Genomic DNA, 19,452 nt, shown 5'->3' on the forward strand with positions numbered 1-19,452 from the left:
AGGTGGTGTGGGGGGTCTGCAATATGCTGAATGTGTTTTTCACATGAAGCTCATATTCCCGAAGGAGCCGCTGTAAATTTGCCCAGATTCTTTCCCAGTGGACTGCTCCGCAGCCAGGCACACAAACACAGTCAATATTTTCCTTAGTAAGCAGTCTAGGGTTGTTGTTTTTGTTGTTTTTGTCTTTGGAGGACTTGAATACGGTTGAGGGAAGTCAGTGGGATACCCAAAAAAAGAGAAACTATGTACAATTTGAGAACAGCAAAATCCTTTCTATAAAGCTGAAGAAGTCCTTGCATGTAACAAACTGTGGACTTGGCTTATAGTAGAAACAGTTAAATGGAGAGCTGAAGCAAAAGTCTTCACATATAGCAAACTGGCTTTTAATAGAAGCTGTAAAAGTGCACATTTCTTTCTTTAGAGCAACAAGAGCAGGGTCCCTTCACAGAGAACTAGATAGAAAAGATCTTCAGAACACCAGCATGTTCCCTTTAGCAAACACTTTGCTGACTCTCTAGCACAAGGGGTGGCAGCAGCCAAAAAGTCTCTAAGATCTCTCACAGCAGTCTGTACTCACGGAATGTCCAGAGACAGTTGATTGCCTCCTTTCAACTTCCAAGAGATACTTTTCTCCAGTGATTCCAGACTAGATCTTCAGCAGACAGCCCCGCAGTCAGCTCTCTGTAGCTTCAGCATCCAGGCTGTCAGATCGCCCATCTGAGGCCTCACAAAGAGCAAGCACATGGTAGTGTTGCCCAGGAGGGCAGCAGCGCTCCAGGATGGACTGATCCTCAGAAGGAAAAGACCCAGAATCTCAGTATCTGGGAGTCTTTATGCAGTTACCTAGAAGTCCTCAGGGCACCGCTCCCTGGGATTGGCCAGGTCTGCATAAATATTCATCCTGCCATCTGCACAGCTCCACACCTATGTTCCAGAGAATGCTACCACTCTCTGGAAGTAGAGGGAGCTATCAGACTAGCAGCAGCTGAGAACCCTGAACTGGCCTACTGTAATTAATCAACTGGACTGGATACAGCGAGCACAGCTAAATTTGCCAAACACGTTTCATTACAGTCACACTGGTTACAGTGAGGCAAGCAATATTTACTAAAAAAACACACCCAGCTGCACTGAACACAGTAAGCCAGCACTAAATCTGACTAATCCTAACACCTATCTAGGAGGATCCTATATTCACACATCTTAAAAGCAGCTTAGTTTTGCAAGAAAATTACTTAGAACCCTCAATTATTATACATTTTCTGAAAGCTGACTTATCTAATGCAAATTCTCAGCAAGAACTACACTAAAATTAATTTTAGTGCACATGAACATAATATAATACACAAAGATCATGTTGTGTCAAGTAAATAGATAACAAACACATCAAAACTCAAAAATGTGCATGGCTGTGAAATGGCAACAAACTACAGCACTTAAATATTTTCACATATGGTGCTGTGAAAGCCTTTACAGGTTATCAGTGTAGAGTTGACCCCTAAAAATATTTAACCATGAAGATGATAATCACATGTGTGGCGCAATTGCTGTTTACATATGTGTAGGCCAGGATAATACTGTTCCTTTTTTAAAATTATTTTTATCTATTTTATTAAAATTTATTGTCATTACACAACTTTTTTGCTATCACAGGGGTGCTAATAAGCCCTCTATGTAATAGCTTTAGGCAGGTGACAGGTAGTCTTTATGGAGACTTCAGAGGTCTATTAGACCCCCAATATCTCCCCTGCCTTCCAAAGAAGCTAATCAAGCACAGATTGTGCTTGATGAGCTGCTTTCCTAGCTGTAGCAACCAGGGAATTACATCTCTGAAAGCAGAAGTGATGAAATCGTTGCTGCTTCCAGCTTCATTAGTCACAGAGGAAATCAGGGACCAGCTGTAGAATCGCCCAAATAAATTTTACTAAACAGCTGATCATTGGCTGTAATAAAATAACACCAACCGTATGGCTGCAGCTGCCATAGCCATGAGCTTACTATAACCACTTTCTGACAGAACATAACACATACAGCCATCAACAATAATTTTTCCTAGGTGAACAGCAAGTCAAATACAAGTCAAATACACCTGCCATTGAACTGTGAATGTGTTAAGCAGTCTCCCAGCTTCTCCCTGTAGCTTCTCAGACTCCTTGCTGCTCCCATCAGCTGTGGGGTAATGAGTCTGGCCACACTCTCTTAGCTTGATTGGTCCACAGTGCAGAAGGCACCTTATTTACACCTTATCAGCCCATGCCTCTGTGCTTGTGATAGTTTTAGTTTCCTGGCTCCTTGTTTGTTTGTCTGTCTAACCACTGCTATTATGTTGGATTCCCTTGTTGCTAACCTTTGCCTTGCACCCAGGTTACTCTTTGGATTGCTGCCTGAACGTGACCTCAGATAGTTAACTTCACTGCACTCGCTTGCTACCAACCTTGACCTTGGAACTGTTTTGGTACCAGGGGCGGACTGACCATTTGGAAACTCGGGCACTGCCCGAGGGCCTGGGTTCAGTAGGGGGCCCCATGAGATGCCCCTGGTACCTTTTTCATAGGCTTTTTTGAGTTTGGGCAAGGACACAGGGGCCCCATGATCCCCTATTGCCCCATGAGTTGTCAGTCTGCCCCTGTTTGGGACTATGCTTACTCGCTACCTGCCCTGATCTTGGACTGTCCAATGATTCTGCTTCCAGCTGCTATCAACTACTTGACCAGCTGTGAGACTACAGGTACCCTTCCTTGTCTCAGGCGTTCAGTCTCTGTGCTGTCTGGCCAGGAACTATAGCATCCAGTTCTAATGCCTGGTGGCAACTAAGTACCAGTATGCCTGCTTGCCTTAAGGGGCTGCTAGATCCAGGAGGAACACCAGCCAGCAATAGTTCCTGATCTAAGCATTGGGCTGTGCATTACAGAATGATCTCAAAAGTGTCTCAAGCTGATCTTAAATGCAAGCAGAATGCCTCTGAAATCATGCTGCTATTGCCAATCAATACACAGCCAGAGCCCATCATTGCAGACCCTAAATCTGCCATAATCATGTGTTTTTATATAAGGAGATGTGTTTTTATTTGTTTTGTTTTGGCCTATTTTTATAGATTTCTCCTAGTTTTTCCTATTTATTTCCCAGTCTGCCCACACTTCCTATTTTTTTGCACCATACTTCAAAATAACCACTTTATGTGTCAAACTTTTATAAACGAAAGGCAAAAAATATTTAGATTCAGCAGCTGGCTAAAGTAGCAAAAACAAAAGGCTATCATTTTTGCAGACCTTCTGAGTATGTTCCCTTGTTTCAATTTCCTGCCGAAACTCGCCTACTATTGTATCCCCTCCAGATGTGACACTACTGACCTCATGAGCAATGCTGGTATCACTCCTTGTGGTGTTAACAGCAAATGCAGCCAATTCCATACTACATTCAAAGCATCCGTTCTGAAATCCTCTTCCTCTAAAATTCTGTATATTCAGTCTCTGTATTGTTTTTCCTAAACTGAATTTCCACCTTTGTCTTGTTAGGGTCTCTGTCTGTCTAGTAGTGTATACTGTGGTACAAAAGAATCCTCATTGGTTTAATACTTTATTTCCATCCACATTTTGAGTGCCATATTCCAATAAACAAGGATCACCTTGCGTTTCTAGTTTCTACGTTTACAGTGAACTTTCACATTCCATTACTCTGTCTCCCTCCTATTCAGGTTCTGCTGTCTATGTTTCTGAAGGCTGTTCTGTCAGCTAAAATCTAGACACAGATGCCACCTGGTATCAGAAAGAAAGGACAAGTCCTTCCTTACGTGTCAATGTCTTCCCAGGAAATCATAAATGATTCACAGCACGGCTCATTGTTCTTAATGCCGCTCAGCTAAGTGTAAAAGAATGGATCTCACTATGTAACACTTCATAATTCTTGCACTCACACAATCGCGTCATAAATGATTTACAGCCAAGTAGCAGATAGCTACACGACACTAGCATATGTCCACTTGCAGCCAAGGTTTAAAGTTCTAATTTGTAAAAATCGAACTTCTGTAACACTGCAGTCTGATTATTTATATTTATTTTTAAAGCAGAGAAATGTTTTTTACATTAAGGTCATGTGCAGCCTAGGTGCTGAACATGTTTTGCAATGGGCGATAAAGGGTTGGCTAGCATCTTTATAGCTCCTCAATATACTTACTCTTTTGAGGCCCTAGAAAACCACTCTGCCTTGAGAGAACAGTAGCCCACATTTCAGATATTACCCTGCATATAACCTTATAACTATGCTTATCTTTTCCCATTACCTCAAATTAAGATTGCTAAATTACAAACAATCACTGCTTGCTGTATACTTGCCAACATACAGGTGAAACTTGAAAAATTACAATATCGTGCAAAAGTTCATTTATTTTAGTAATGCAACTTAAAAGGTGAAACTAATATATGAGATAAACTCACTACATGCAAAGCAAGATAGTTCAAGCCGTGATTTGTCATAATTGTGATGATTATGGCTTACAGCTCATGAAAACCCCAAATCCACAATCTCAGAAAATTAGAATATTACATGCAATCAATAAAACAAGGATTGTATATAGAACAATATCGGACCTCTGAAAAGTATAAGCATGCATATGTACTCAGTACTTGGTTTGGGCCCATTTTGCAGCAATTACTGCCTCAATGCGGCGTGGCATGGAAGCTATCAGCCTGTGGCACTGCTGAGGTGTTATGGAAGACCAGGATGCTTCAATAGCGGCCTTCAGCTCTTCTGTATTGTTCGGTCTCATGTCTCTCATCTTTCTCTTGGCAATGCCCCATAGATTCTCTATGGGGTTCAGGTCAGGCGAGTTTGCTGGCCAATAAAGCACAGTAATCCCACGGTCATTGAACCAGGTTTTGGTGCTTTTGGCAGTGTGGGCAGGTGCCAAGTCCTGCTGGAAAATGAAGTCAGCATCCCCATAAAGCTCGCCTGTGGAAGGAAGCAGGAAGTGCTCCAAAATCTCCTGGTAGACGGCTGTGTTGATCCTGGACTTAATGAAGCACAGTGGACCAACACCAGAAGATGACATGGCTCCCCAAATCAACACAGACTGTGGAAACTTCACACTGGACTTCAAGCATCTTGCAGTGTGTGCCTCTCCATTCTTCCTCCATACTCTGGGTCCTTGGTTTCCAAATGAGATGCAAATGTTGCTCTCATCAGAAAAGAGGACTTTGGACCACTGAGCAACAGACCAGGTCTGTTTTTCTTTAGCCCAGGTAAGACACTTCTGACGTTTTGTGTCCCCGTGGTGTGTCCCCTGAAGCCCATTTCACCGACTGTCTTATATTCAAAGAGGCCGGCATCTTCAGTGTGGGCACCCCAGCTTGCGGCTTCACAGCTGGGTACCCACTGCCATGTACGAGTAACGCTGCACTTCATGAATGGTCCTGTAGTCTTCTGGGACCTGTCACGTGTCCCAAAAGACTACAGGGATGGAGGACACCTTCCGCTTCCGATTGCCTAGGTGATCGGACCAGAAGTGGGAGCGGGTACCTGTCAAATTCGGGTACCCGCTCCCCCCCGCCCCCCAAAAGGTGCCAATCCTTAATGGGGAGTGGGGGAGCAGTCCTTAAAGCAGAACTTCCCCTTTTGGGTGGAGCTCCACTTTAATATACCCACCTTCTAGGTCGTCTCATCCAGATCACACCCACTTTTCAAGCAGTTTCACCCCTAATTAAGCTGGAACAAGCTATTTATGGCCACGATCCCCTCAGTTAATGTTCTCAGTAACTCTAAAAAGGGTGATGCTGCGATCTCGGGACACAGCATAATCAGGACAGAGCACCTAGATGTGGGTTGTCTTAGCAGATTTAGGGACAGTTGGCATTCATATTATTGTGCTTCGCAATTTTGGATTCTCTATGGAGACCAGTCTGTTGAGCAGAACATCATTTATATACAATCTACATTCAACTGCAGCAGCTTTTAGTGATTCACAGGATAGCAAAGTGATTTTACTATACAACACTTTTGCAGTGATAAACGTAGAAGACATCAGATTAAAAAAAAAAATCTGAAATTGCTTAGAAACAGCAAGGCTTAGTAAGGTATGGTTTCAATCACACAATAGCAGAAAATTAGGTTTGTGCTTTGGTAAGAGGTTCCCATTAAAGGATAAGTTCACTTTTTTTATATACAGTATATATACCGTATTTGCCGGCGTATAAGACAACTTTTTATCCCTTGAAAATCTTCTCAAAAGTCGGGGGTCGTCTTATACGCCGGTATACGGCATACTGACACTTTTTAGGGGGGCGGCGCGGTGCCGCCGCCGCCCCCCCTTCCAACGGAAGGGACACTAAGTACAGGGGTGGGCAGGGGCTGTTTCTTACTTGGCTCTGGTCCCACGACGATCCGGTCCAGGAAGCGCGGCTGCTCCTTCAGCTCGGCCACTGGATGTTCGCGCGGCTGCTCGGCTCTGCCTCCTCACCGGTGATTGGCCGCCAGAACTGTAGCTCAGGAAAGGCACACAGGCGGCCAATCACCGGCGAGGGGGCGGAGCCGAGCGGCCCCGCGAAAATCGAGTGCAGGAGCAGCAGGTAAGTGTTCAGTGTAGAGGTGCTGCTGCAACCACATATGCTGGCTGCAGCAGCACCATACTAGAACAGGGTCAGCAAGTGTAATTGGTGTCAGTGGGAGGAATAGTGCCCCATCATTGGTGTCACTGATACCAATGATGGAGCACTATTCCTCTCACTGACACCAATGATGGGGCACTATTCCTCCCACTGACACCAACGATGGGGCACTATTCCTCCCCCCCACTGACACCAACGATGGGGCACTATTCCGCCCCCCCACTAACACCAATGATGGGGCACTATTCCACCCCCCACTGACACCAGTGATGGGGCACTATTCCACCCCCCACTGACACCAATGATGGGGCACTATTCCACCCCCCACTGACACCAATGATGGGACACCATTCCTCCCACTGACACCAATGTTGGGATACTATTCCTCCCACTGACACCAATGATGGGGCACTATTCCCCCCACTGATACTAATGATGGGGCACTATTCCTGCCACTTATACCAATGATGGGGCACTATTCCTCCCACTGATACCAATGATGGGGCACCTATTCCCCCCACTGATACCAATGATGGTGCACTATTCCTGCCACTAATGCCAATGATGGGGCACTATTCCTGCCACTAATACCAATGATGGGGCACTATTCCTCCCACTGACACCGATGATGGGGCACTATTCCTCCCACTGGTGTGCATTGGAAGAGGGGTAGTCTTATACGGCGAGTATAGCTCAAACACTACATTTTAGCAGGAAAAGTAGGGGGTCCTCTTATACGCCCAGTCGTCTTATACGCCAGCAAATATGGTATATATATATATATATATATATATATATATATATATATATATATATATATATAAAATAAAGCTCCCCTATGCACCAATATACCATTAATGCACCTCAGTTGCAAAAATATTCAAGCCTTCTTTGAACTGAAGAGCAATGCCTTATCTTAGCCTTTGTACCAGAGGTACCAGTAGGACCCCAGAAGCAGATTACCAGCTGATCTCATTAGCACACATATCCTGCACTGACCTCATTAGTACACACTCTTCACCCATCAATTATTCTTCACAGCATCCCCAGGAACTCTCCTGACGTGCATTTGTCTGGCTATCTCAGCATCTCTACAGATGGGTTCAGGCCAAGTGACTGGATAGATACTGTATCCTATTATATAGTTTTGGTAAATCCAAAGGAGACTGTACAGAGATTATACAATAAGATTGTATAGTGTATGGCCACCTTTAAACACTTACAATTACCTAGTTGCACTTTCAGTGTAAATAATTGTTAACGGCACGCCAAACACAGAAACAAGCACACGTTTTGCCACATGGAAAAACGGGTGACAAATGCAGCAAAACACAGAGTGAAAAATTTGCAACATGCCAAAATGTCCCATGAGCCTTTGCCATGTGTACCGCAACCCATTGAAATCAACAGGCTGCCCTATGTGTGTCACTGGAAAAACAAGCCAAAAAACATGCGCTCCTCTACTCTAGGTGTGAATGAGGCCTGAAAGTGAAATTGGTGCATCTACCAGAACAATGAGGTTCCATTCACATCTGTGTGTTTCTGAATACATGGCAATCTGTAAGGAAATGCGCTCTTTGCCATGCGTTTCAGAAACACGCAGCAAATGTACATCGTGTTTGTGTTGTCACTACATATTAAAGGCACCCCAAGTGTGGCAAGCACACCAAAAACTGTGGTAACGCACCATGCTTCTCTCCAAAAAAGTTCTGAAGCTTTTCTGGGGGCGATTGTTGCATGTATGGCAGCCTGTTCAAGTGAATGGGCTGCTCTATGCGTGATGAGTGAAAACGCCCAAAACAAACACATGCGGGAATGTGAGTCTTCCCTGTGTGGAGATATGACCCATGACCAAGATGGCAACCGGAGCAGGCTCCTAGCTAGGAGCTCCATCACCCAAGTCCCCATCCGCTGCCATCTGGGCGGCAGCAGACTCCACAGGGGCCCTGGTGACCCTGCGGCCCCTGATGAGCACCCTGGGAGGGGTGCTGGGCCACTCTTGGATCAATCCCGGATCCCCGGGATTAGCAGCCTACCGCGGCCTATGAAGCTGCGGTCTTGATTTGATCCGCGGCCAGCCTGGAACGGCGATTGTCAAATCGGGATGCCGTCGCTCCGCCACCCGGCCCCTGCTGACTTACCCGCTGCCAGGGTGGACTACCAGCAGCCCCTGGCCCTCTCCATCGGCCCCAGGGGCCACTCCAGGCAGCTCAGCACTGGAACCAGGCTCAGCAAGCAGGTTCAGCAGCAGGCTGCAGTGGACACAAGATCAGCAGGCAGACATCAAGTGGACACCCCAGCAGGCTCCCTGGCCCTCTCCACCAGCATCAAGGGCCACTTCTGGCAGGATCAGACTGCTGTGGCCCCCGACTGGACCCCGCACAACTCGATCCCCGCATCACCCATGGATACTACCTCGCGGCCTGGCACGGCCACACAGCCCGAGGCTCAGGTGCCCCAGGTCTCCACCCAGGCAGCAGTGAACTCCAGAGGCTCCCTACAGCGTCCCCTGCATCCGGGTAAGCCATCTCAATCTCCATCCACCTCCATCCCCGCCCTTGCACCCGGGCAAGCCACCTCCATCTCCATCCATCTTCATCTCCACCCCGCCGGTCTTCTCCACGGACACCCACGGCCGTGTCACCAGGGGTCACCCGTGACCTGGTGCGGACGTGTAGCCTGAGATTCAGGCACCCTGGCTTAAACCCCCCTGACCTGAGCAGCTGCGTGCCTCTGACATGCATCAAAACCCTCCCCGGCTTCAATGGACATAAATTCTACAACTGTCACCCATCCCTCTCCTTCTCAAGCCAACCCTCATCCTACAACCTGGAACTTCCACCTGGAGCCTGAACCCTGCCAAGCAAATCTCCGCAAAAGCACGAACGTCCTCCTGCAAGAAATAGCCTCACAACGCTCCAGATCTGACCACCCAAATACCACTCACGCCGAACCCAGCCCAGCTTGACCCAAAGGACAAGAACTCTAGCTGCAGGAAGATACTACAACAAGAAACTCTACTGCATGCTAGACAATCTGCAGTCAAACACCCCTTGAAACCATCTCTCCATACACGATCCCCACTACCTACACCTTTAAATGCCTCCTCTACTCCGCCTTTTCATAGTCCTTTCTTGTGTTCCCAAAATCTCACTTCTCCATCCCTCTGCTCCACCCAAAAACTTGGACATCTCTCACTCACTGCTTCCATCTCCTCACTACTGCTCTCATCACCTCCTGCTGATACTTCATTCTCCTGCTGACCCAAACACCAGGACTGGAAAGCATGCGCACCCGTATACATCCCGCTCACATGCCACTTTCCTCTCCCTTCTTCTCCTCCTAACCTCTGGGGATATCTCCCCGAAACCTGGTCCTCCTCTACTTCGCCCACACACAAGACATCCTCTTTCCCCCGGGAATTACCGCAATCCCCTCAATCTTATATCTGTCCCCTTGCTCCCCAAAACCACCCTCTCATTTTCATGTGCACTCTGGAATGCCCGTTCAGTCTGCAATAAACTCACTTCCATCCACGACCTCTTCGTCTCCCGCTCTCTTAACCTTCTTGCCCTCACCGAAACCTGGCTCCAAGCAGCAGATACTGTCTCCCCCGCAGCACTCTCCTACGGAGGCCTCATCCTGACCCACTCACCCAGGCCCAGTGGTCGGAGGAGGCGGGGTTGGTCTACTTCTGTCACCACTGAGCACCTTTCAAGTCCTCCCTAACCCTCCCTCTCTGTCCTTCTCTTCTTTTGAGACCCACTGCATCCGGCTATTCTCTCCAATCTCTCTGAGGATTGCAGTGATCTACCAGCCTCCTGGACCCGTGTCCCGCTTTCTCGATGATTTCTCCGCCTGGCTACCCTACTTTCTCGTATCCGAGCTGCCCACTATCATCCTAGGAGACTTTAACATCCCTATTAATGTCAATAACCCGGCTACATTCCAACTCCTTCACATAACCTCTTCTTTTGAACTAGCGCAGTTTATACAGTCCTCCACTCACTCCTACAGGAATACCTTAGACCTTGTCTTCTCTCACCACTGTACCCTCTATAACTTTTCAAACACCCCATTTCCCCTCTCTGATCACAATCTCATCACCTTCACAGTCTCCTCGTTCTCTAACACCTACCCCACTAAACAGCAGACAATTACCAGCAGAAATCTCCGAAATCTAAACCCGGCTCCCTTCCACTCCGCAACTGACCAGCTCTACGACAGCATCAACCCCCTGTCCTGCCCTAACCTGGCCACTGCTGTCTACAACAACTCTCTCTCATCCGCTCTAGACTCACTTGCTCCCCTAACAACAGAAAGCATCAGGCCCCGACCTTTACAACCTTGGCAGACTGACCACACACGAAATCTCAAACGACACAGTCGTGCACTGGAGCGATTATGGCGTAAAACCAAATCCCACCAAGCGTTCACCTGTTATAAATCTGCCTTCCTAACATACACTCCCTCCCTTCACGCTGCCAAACAAGCTTACTTTGTCACCCTCATTAATACCTTCTCTTCGAGTCCTCGTTGGCTCTTCTCTACCTTTAACTCTCTACTTTCTCCACCCCCACCACCACCCAGTGCCTCACTGACTGCCCACGAAATTGCACACCACTTCCAAAACAAGATCGACACAATTTCGTAGGGATATCGCTACTACACAGACACCCACCCCACTTAGCATTCCTCACACCATACCTCCCTCCACACTGTCCTCCTTTGACCTCACTACCACCGAAGAGGTCCTCAAGGTCTTCTCAGAAGCCCGCCTCACCACCTGCCGCCTGGACCCTGTCCCTTCACAACACCTTCGGTCACCCTCCTCTTCCATCCTATGCTCTCTCACTCGCATCTTCAATCTCTCCCTCTCTACAGGTGCATTCCCCTCCCCTCTAAAGCACGCGCACATCACTCCCATACTTAAAAAACCCTCCCTCCCACCAACCTGAACAACCTTAGACCCATCTCCCTGCTGCCATTTACCTCTAAACTTCTAGAACGCTTAGTCTACAATCGTATGAGCTCCCACCTCACTGACAACAACCTTCTCGACCCCTTACAGTCTGGCTTTCGCCCCCTACACTCCACCGAAACTGCCCTACTAAAGCTCTCTAATGACTTACTAACTGCAAAAACCAACCGCCACTATTCAATACTTCTACTACTCGACCTCTCCGCGGCTTTTGACACGGTTGACCATCCCCTCCTCCTCAAAAAACTACACTCTTTTGGCCTCAGCGACTCCGCTCTCTCCTGGTTCTCCTCCTATCTATCGCAACGCTCCTTCAGTGTTACCTATAACGCTGCCACCTCCTCCTCACTCGCTCTCTCTGTAGGGGTCCCTCAAGGTTCTGTCCTTGGATCCCTTCTCTTCTCTTTCTACACCTTCTGCCTTGGTCACTTGATAAGCTCCCACGGCTTCAATTACCATATCTATGCTGATGACATGCAAATCTATCTGTCTACCGCTCACATCACCCCCTCAGTTTCCACCCACATCGCTAGCCTACTAAGCAACATATCAGCTTGGATGTCACTCCACTTCCTCAAACTCAACCTTTCCAAAACTGAGCTCCTAGTATTCCCCCCTGCCTGCGCCACCCCCACTGACTTCACCATAAACATCGCTAACACCATCCTCAGTCCATCCCCTCACGCCAGGGTACTAGGTGTAATCCTAAACTCCCATCTGTCCTTCCAGCCCCAGATCCAATCGCTGACAAAATCATGTAGACTTCACCTCCGATACGACTGTTCCTAACCCCGGAAACCACTAAGCAACTTATTCACTCCCTTGTCATATCACGCCTCGACTACTGTAACTCCCTACTCATTGGCCTACCTCACCGCAGGCTATCCCCGATTCAGTCTTTCATGAACGCTGCTGCCAGACTCATCCACCTCATTAACCGTTCTGTATCTGCCACCCCTCTCTGCCAATCCCTCCACTGGCTCCCAGTTGCCCAACGGATAAAATTCAAAACTCTAACAATGACATATAAAGCCATCCACAACACTGCCCCAATTTACATAACCGATCTTATCTCCAAATATCAAACAAACCGTACACTCCGCTCCTCGCAAGACCTCTCACTCTCTAGCTCCCTTATCTTCTCCTCCCATGCTCATCTCCAAGACTTCTCCAGGGTGTCACCCATTCTCTGGAACGCCCTACCCCAATCTATCAGACTATCACCTACTCTACTTGCCTTTCGGCGATCACTGAAAACATTTCTCTTCAGGGAAGCCTATCTCGCCCTCTGCTAATTCTGGAATCCTATACTCTTCCCACCACTCCATCCCCCACAGTGACTACCTACTGTACCATTCACCCCTCCCTCCTAGATTGTAAGCTCCGAGCAGCAGGGCCCTCAAATCCCTCTTGTATTGAACTGTATTGTTACTATATTGTCTCCCACTATAATGTAAAGCACTGAGCAAACCGTTGGCGCTATATAAATCCTGTATAATAATAATAATAATATTAATAATAATATGAAAAGAGTGTCTCCGTCAACTCCCAAATTCCCCCTGATGAAGCCACGTGACCCGGTGGCGTAACGCGTAGGAGAGGGGCTCTGACATCACCACGATCTGTCGGATAGTCTATGGCGAGTATAGGAAGTGTGCAGAACACACACAGAGGCTGATTACTAGAGGCATGGTTTTATTGTTTAAAATGTGAGTGGGACCTGTATTGACATATTAAAGTGTTTTAAAAGGATAAGGCACCATTTCTTCTTCTTTTCTTTTGGCAAACATGTATGTGGAGCTCTGGAAGGGATAAGAGGAGAAATAGATCCCTGGAGTTCTGGAAGGGATAAGAGGAGAGATAGATCCCTGGAGGTGAGACATCCATCCATCCATTCTCATCCAGCACAGTGCGCATATATTTGGAGAACTACCAGGTGGAATATTTATATACTGCTATGAGGAATTACCCTTGAAGGACTGTTTGGAGCATGATTAGTTACATCTGTCCTTTAGGACAAAAGCGATTTTAGCCTAACATTTTGGGCTAACAAGGAGGTGAGCGCATAATAGAGCAGTATTTATTGGTATTGTCCACTTATTGATTATCACAGGTTTCTCCCATCTCTCAAGAGGACTATTCATTGTATACGGACATTTCTGGAGATCCTAATTGTTTATTATATTGAAAAGTTTTTTTGTTTTTTTTTTCTCTCTCCCCAACACCATTTTGCACATGCACATCAATCACAAAATAGTATGAGTTTGTTATTTATTTATTTACTATCACATTTCAGTATGGGTAAAAACAACGGAAGCGCAGCACTATTCATTTTTATTAAGATTTTTTGGCACTGTTTATGAGTTAGTGTATGTAGCTAGCAAACCACATGTGTATTCATTTTTTGATTTTTTATGATTGATTAATATAGCACATTTTTGATTATCACCATATTAGCTCACAAGTATTATTAGCACTTGATTATTATTAGAGATGAGCGAATCGAAGTATCCGAAGTGGAATTCGAGTCGAATATCGGAAAAATTTCGATTCGTGCCGAATCCGAAAAATAGCCTAATTCGGACGCGCGAATCGAAATTTTTCAGAAAATGGCGGCTGACATGTGCGGCGACGGAGCGGGGATGTCTGGGAAGGCGCGCAGACAAGGCGCGCTGACCCATAATGCATTCCTCAACTACATGTGATCGCATCAGCCTATCAGCAGCCAGCCAGCCAGCACTGTGTAATGGTCGAGCTATAAATAGCGGCCATTTTGGAATTCTTCATTTGCCTGCAGTTATTGAACAGAGGCAGACCGCTCTGTACTAGGGACAGGGACAGAGTTAGGGCCACAGAAACGATAATTGGGGACAGAGAAAAGTTACTTAGGGACAGAGAACCATTACTCAGGGACACAGACTTGTTAATGAGGGCCACAGAATCGTTATTTAGGGACAAAGAAACGCTAGTTAGGGCCACAGAATTCATAATCAGGGACAGACAGAATTGTTACTCAGTGCCAGAGAATTGTTACTTAGGGCCACAGAAACGTTATTAGGGCCACAGAATTGTTACTCAGGGACAGACAGAATTGTTACTCAGTGCCAGAGAATTGTTACTCAGGGACAGACAGAATTGTTACTGAGTGCCAGAGAATTGTTACTTAGGGCCACAGAAACTTTACTTAGGGCCACAGAATTTTTACTCAGGGACAGACAGAATTGTTACTGAGTGCCAGAGAATTGTTACTCAGGGACAGACAGAATTGTTACTGAGTGCCAGAGAATTGTTACTTAGGGCCACAGAAACTTTACTTAGGGCCACAGAATTGTTACTCGCACAGACACAGAATTGTTACTCGCACAGACACAGAATTGTTACTGAAGGCCACAGAACTGTTACTTAGGGCCACAGAATTGTTACTCGCACAGACACAGGATTGTTACTCGCACAGACACAGAACTGTTACTGAGGGCCACAGAACTGTTACTTAGGGCCACAGAATTGTTACTCGTACAGACACAGAATTGTTACTCAGGGCCACAGAACTGTTACTTAGGGACAAAGAAACGCTAGTTAGGGCCACAGAATTCATACTCAGGGACAGACAGAATTGTTACGGAGTGCCAGAGAATTGTTACTCTGGGCCACAGAAACTTTACTTAGGGCCACAGAATTTTTACTCAGGGACAGACAGAATTGTTACTGAGTGCCAGAGAATTGTTACTCAGGGACAGACAGAATTGTTACGGAGTGCCAGAGAATTGTTACTCAGGGCCACAGAAACTTTACTTAGGGCCACAGAATTTTTACTCAGGGACAGACAGAATTGTTACTGAGTGCCAGAGAATTGTTACTCAGGGACAGACAGAATTGTTACGGAGTGCCAGAGAATTGTTACTTAGGGCCACAGAAACTTTACTTAGGGCCACAGAATTGTTACTCGCACAGACACAGAATTGTTACTCGCACAGACAGAGAACTGTTACTGAGGGCCACAGAAACTTTACTTAGGGACAAAGAAACGCTAGTTAGGGCCACGGAATTCATACTCAGGGACAGACAGAATTGTTACGGAGTGCCAGAGAATTGTTACTCAGGGCCACAGAAACTTTACTTAGGGCCACAGAATTTTTACTCAGGGACAGACAGAATTGTTACTGAGTGCCAGAGAATTGTTACTCAGGGACAGACAGAATTGTTATGGAGTGTCAGAGAATTGTTACTCAGGGACAGACAGAATTGTTACTGAGTGCCAGAGAATTGTTACTTAGGGCCACAGAAACTTTACTTAGGGCCACAGAATTGTTACTCGCACAGACACAGAATTGTTACTCGCACAGACACAGAACTGTTACTGAGGGCCACAGAAACTTTACTTAGGGACAAAGAAACGCTAGTTAGGGCCACGGAATTCATACTCAGGGACAGACAGAATTGTTACGGAGTGCCAGAGAATTGTTACTCAGGGCCACAGAAACTTTACTTAGGGCCACAGAATTTTTACTCAGGGACAGACAGAATTGTTACTGAGTGCCAGAGAATTGTTACTCAGGGACAGACAGAATTGTTACGGAGTGTCAGAGAATTGTTACTCAGGGACAGACAGAATTGTTACTGAGTGCCAGAGAATTGTTACTTAGGGCCACAGAAACTTTAATTAGGGCCACAGAATTTTTACTCAGGGACAGACAGAATTGTTACTGAGTGCCAGAGAATTGTTACTCAGGGACAGACAGAATTGTTACTGAGTGCCAGAGAATTGTTACTTAGGGCCACAGAAACTTTACTTAGGGCCACAGAATTTTTACTCAGGGACAGACAGAATTGTTACTAAGTGCCAGAGAATTGTTACTCAGGGACAGACAGAATTGTTACTGAGTGCCAGAGAATTGTTACTCAGGGCCCCAGAAACTTTACTTAGGGCCACAGAATTTTTACTCAGGGACAGACAGAATTGTTACTGAGTGCCAGAGAATTGTTACTCAGGGACAGACAGAATTGTTACTGAGTGCCAGAGAATTGTTACTTAGGGCCACAGAAACTTTACTTAGGGCCACAGAATTGTTACTCGCACAGACACAGAATTGTTACTCGCACAGACACAGAATTGTTACTGAAGGCCACAGAACTGTTACTTAGGGCCACAGAATTGTTACTCGCACAGACACAGAATTGTTACTCGCACAGACACAGAACTGTTACTGAGGGCCACAGAACTGTTACTTAGGGCCACAGAATTGTTACTCGCACAGACACAGAATTGTTACTCAGGGCCACAGAACTGTTACTTAGGGACAAAGAAACGCTAGTTAGGGCCACAGAATTCATACTCAGGGACAGACAGAATTGTTACGGAGTGCCAGAGAATTGTTACTCTGGGCCACAGAAACTTTACTTAGGGTCACAGAATTTTTACTCAGGGACAGACAGAATTGTTACTGAGTGCCAGAGAATTGTTACTCAGGGACAGACAGAATTGTTACGGAGTGCCAGAGAATTGTTACTCAGGGCCACAGAAACTTTACTTAGGGCCACAGAATTTTTACTCAGGGACAGACAGAATTGTTACTGAGTGCCAGAGAATTGTTACTCAGGGACAGACAGAATTGTTACGGAGTGCCAGAGAATTGTTACTTAGGGCCACAGAAACTTTACTTAGGGCCACAGAATTGTTACTCGCACAGACACAGAATTGTTACTCGCACAGACACAGAACTGTTACTGAGGGCCACAGAAACTTTACTTAGGGACAAAGAAACGCTAGTTAGGGCCACGGAATTCATACTCAGGGACAGACAGAATTGTTACGGAGTGCCAGAGAATTGTTACTCAGGGCCACAGAAACTTTACTTAGGGCCACAGAATTTTTACTCAGGGACAGACAGAATTGTTACTGAGTGCCAGAGAATTGTTACTCAGGGACAGACAGAATTGTTACGGAGTGCCAGAGAATTGTTACTCAGGGACAGACAGAATTGTTACTGAGTGCCAGAGAATTGTTACTTAGGGCCACAGAAACTTTAATTAGGGCCACAGAATTTTTACTCAGGGACAGACAAAATTGTTACTGAGTGCCAGAGAATTGTTACTCAGGGACAGACAGAATTGTTACCGAGTGCCAGAGAATTGTTACTCAGGGACAGACAGAATTGTTACTGAGTGCCAGAGAATTGTTACTTAGGGCCACAGAAACTTTAATTAGGGCCACAGAATTTTTACTCAGGGACAGACAGAATTGTTACTGAGTGCCAGAGAATTGTTACTCAGGGACAGACAGAATTGTTACGGAGTGCCAGAGAATTGTTACTCAGGGCCACAGAAACTTTACTTAGGGCCAGAGAATTTTTACTCAGGGACAGACAGAATTGTTACTGAGTGCCAGAGAATTGTTACTCAGGGACAGACAGAATTGTTACTGAGTGCCAGATAATTGTTACTCAGGGCCCCAGAAACTTTACTTAGGGCCACAGAATTTTTACTCAGGGACAGACAGAATTGTTACTGAGTGCCAGAGAATTGTTACTCAGGGACAGACAGAATTGTTACTGAGTGCCAGAGAATTGTTACTTAGGGCCACAGAAACTTTACTTAGGGCCACAGAATTGTTACTCGCACAGACACAGAATTGTTACTCGCACAGACACAGAATTGTTACTGAGGGCCACAGAACTGTTACTTGGGGCCACAGAAACGTTAATCAGGGACACAGAATTGTTACTGAGGGCCACAGAACTGTTACTTAGGGCCACAGAATTGTTACTCGCACAGACACAGAATTGTTACTCAGGGACACAGAATTGTTACTCAGGGACACATAATCGTTTAATTAAAGAGTATGTCAGACAACATGCAGAGGAGTGGCAGAGGAGGCAATGTTTTAGGAGCGAGCAGACGTGGCAGCAGAGGAAGGGGTCGAGGCAGCACTATTCGCAGCCAGAGGCCAGTGCTCCCGGTGTCATCCAGCGGTCGTGTCTCCACCGACAACCCTGCCGTCGTCGATTGGTTGGCTCGGTCGTCTTCCTCTTCCCAGGTCACCTCTGACACCTACAGCCAACGGTCGGTGGGTACGTCAGACACAACCGTTAGTTGGCATGGCCCGGGACCAAGCCCACTGAAATCACGTGTCCTCTACCTGCCCCTGTCCTTTGGTGTTCCCTCACCAAGCGAAGTATCGCATGCTGTGGGCTCAGCCCCACTGTACAGTGAGGAAGAGCTAACAGAGGGCGGTCAGGAACGGGGGGAGACATCCGCCTTTTCAGCAGCCAGGCGAAGAAGTAGTGGCGAGGAGAGTGGCTCGGTAGCCGGTCTAGAGACAGGTCTGTCTCCTGACCCACACGCAGCCGAGGGGGCTAGTAGTGAGGCGGAGACCCTACTTGATGATGAGGAGGTTGATCGCACTTGGCAGCCTCGTCGTCATCAGGCAATTTCTTCCGCATCATCAGGAGAAGAGGGTGGCAGCTTGGCAGCGAGCAAAACAGTCGGTGGGTTGCCCAGGAGACAGCAGCAGGGTCGCAGCAGTGTCAGTGGAGCCAAACGTCCACGGAGTAGAGCACCAGCTGCACTGCAGCCTACCACCACGGCCAGTAGTGGTGCCGGTGTGCACGGAGGAAGCAGCAGTCAGCCAGTGAGGAGTATCGGGGGCAAAGTTTCCTACTCGGCGGTGTGGCAATTTTTCGTCAAGCCGCCCGAGGAAGTAAACGTAGCCGTATGTCGACTATGTGGCCAGAAAGTCAAGCGTGGCCAGGGGGCCCATGTTGGGACTACAGCGTTGCGGCAGCATATGCAGCGTCGCCATTTGGTGGCCTGGGAAAACCGTGATAAAGATACGGCGGTTCTGCCCGCCCCAGCCCCCGCTCCATCACCCGCTCC

The sequence above is a fragment of the Staurois parvus genome, unplaced genomic scaffold (assembly GCF_062004578.1).
Source record: "Staurois parvus isolate SC_StPar_1 unplaced genomic scaffold, SC_StPar_1.0 ptg000186l, whole genome shotgun sequence".
In the NCBI taxonomy this organism is placed as follows: Eukaryota; Metazoa; Chordata; class Amphibia; order Anura; family Ranidae; genus Staurois; species Staurois parvus.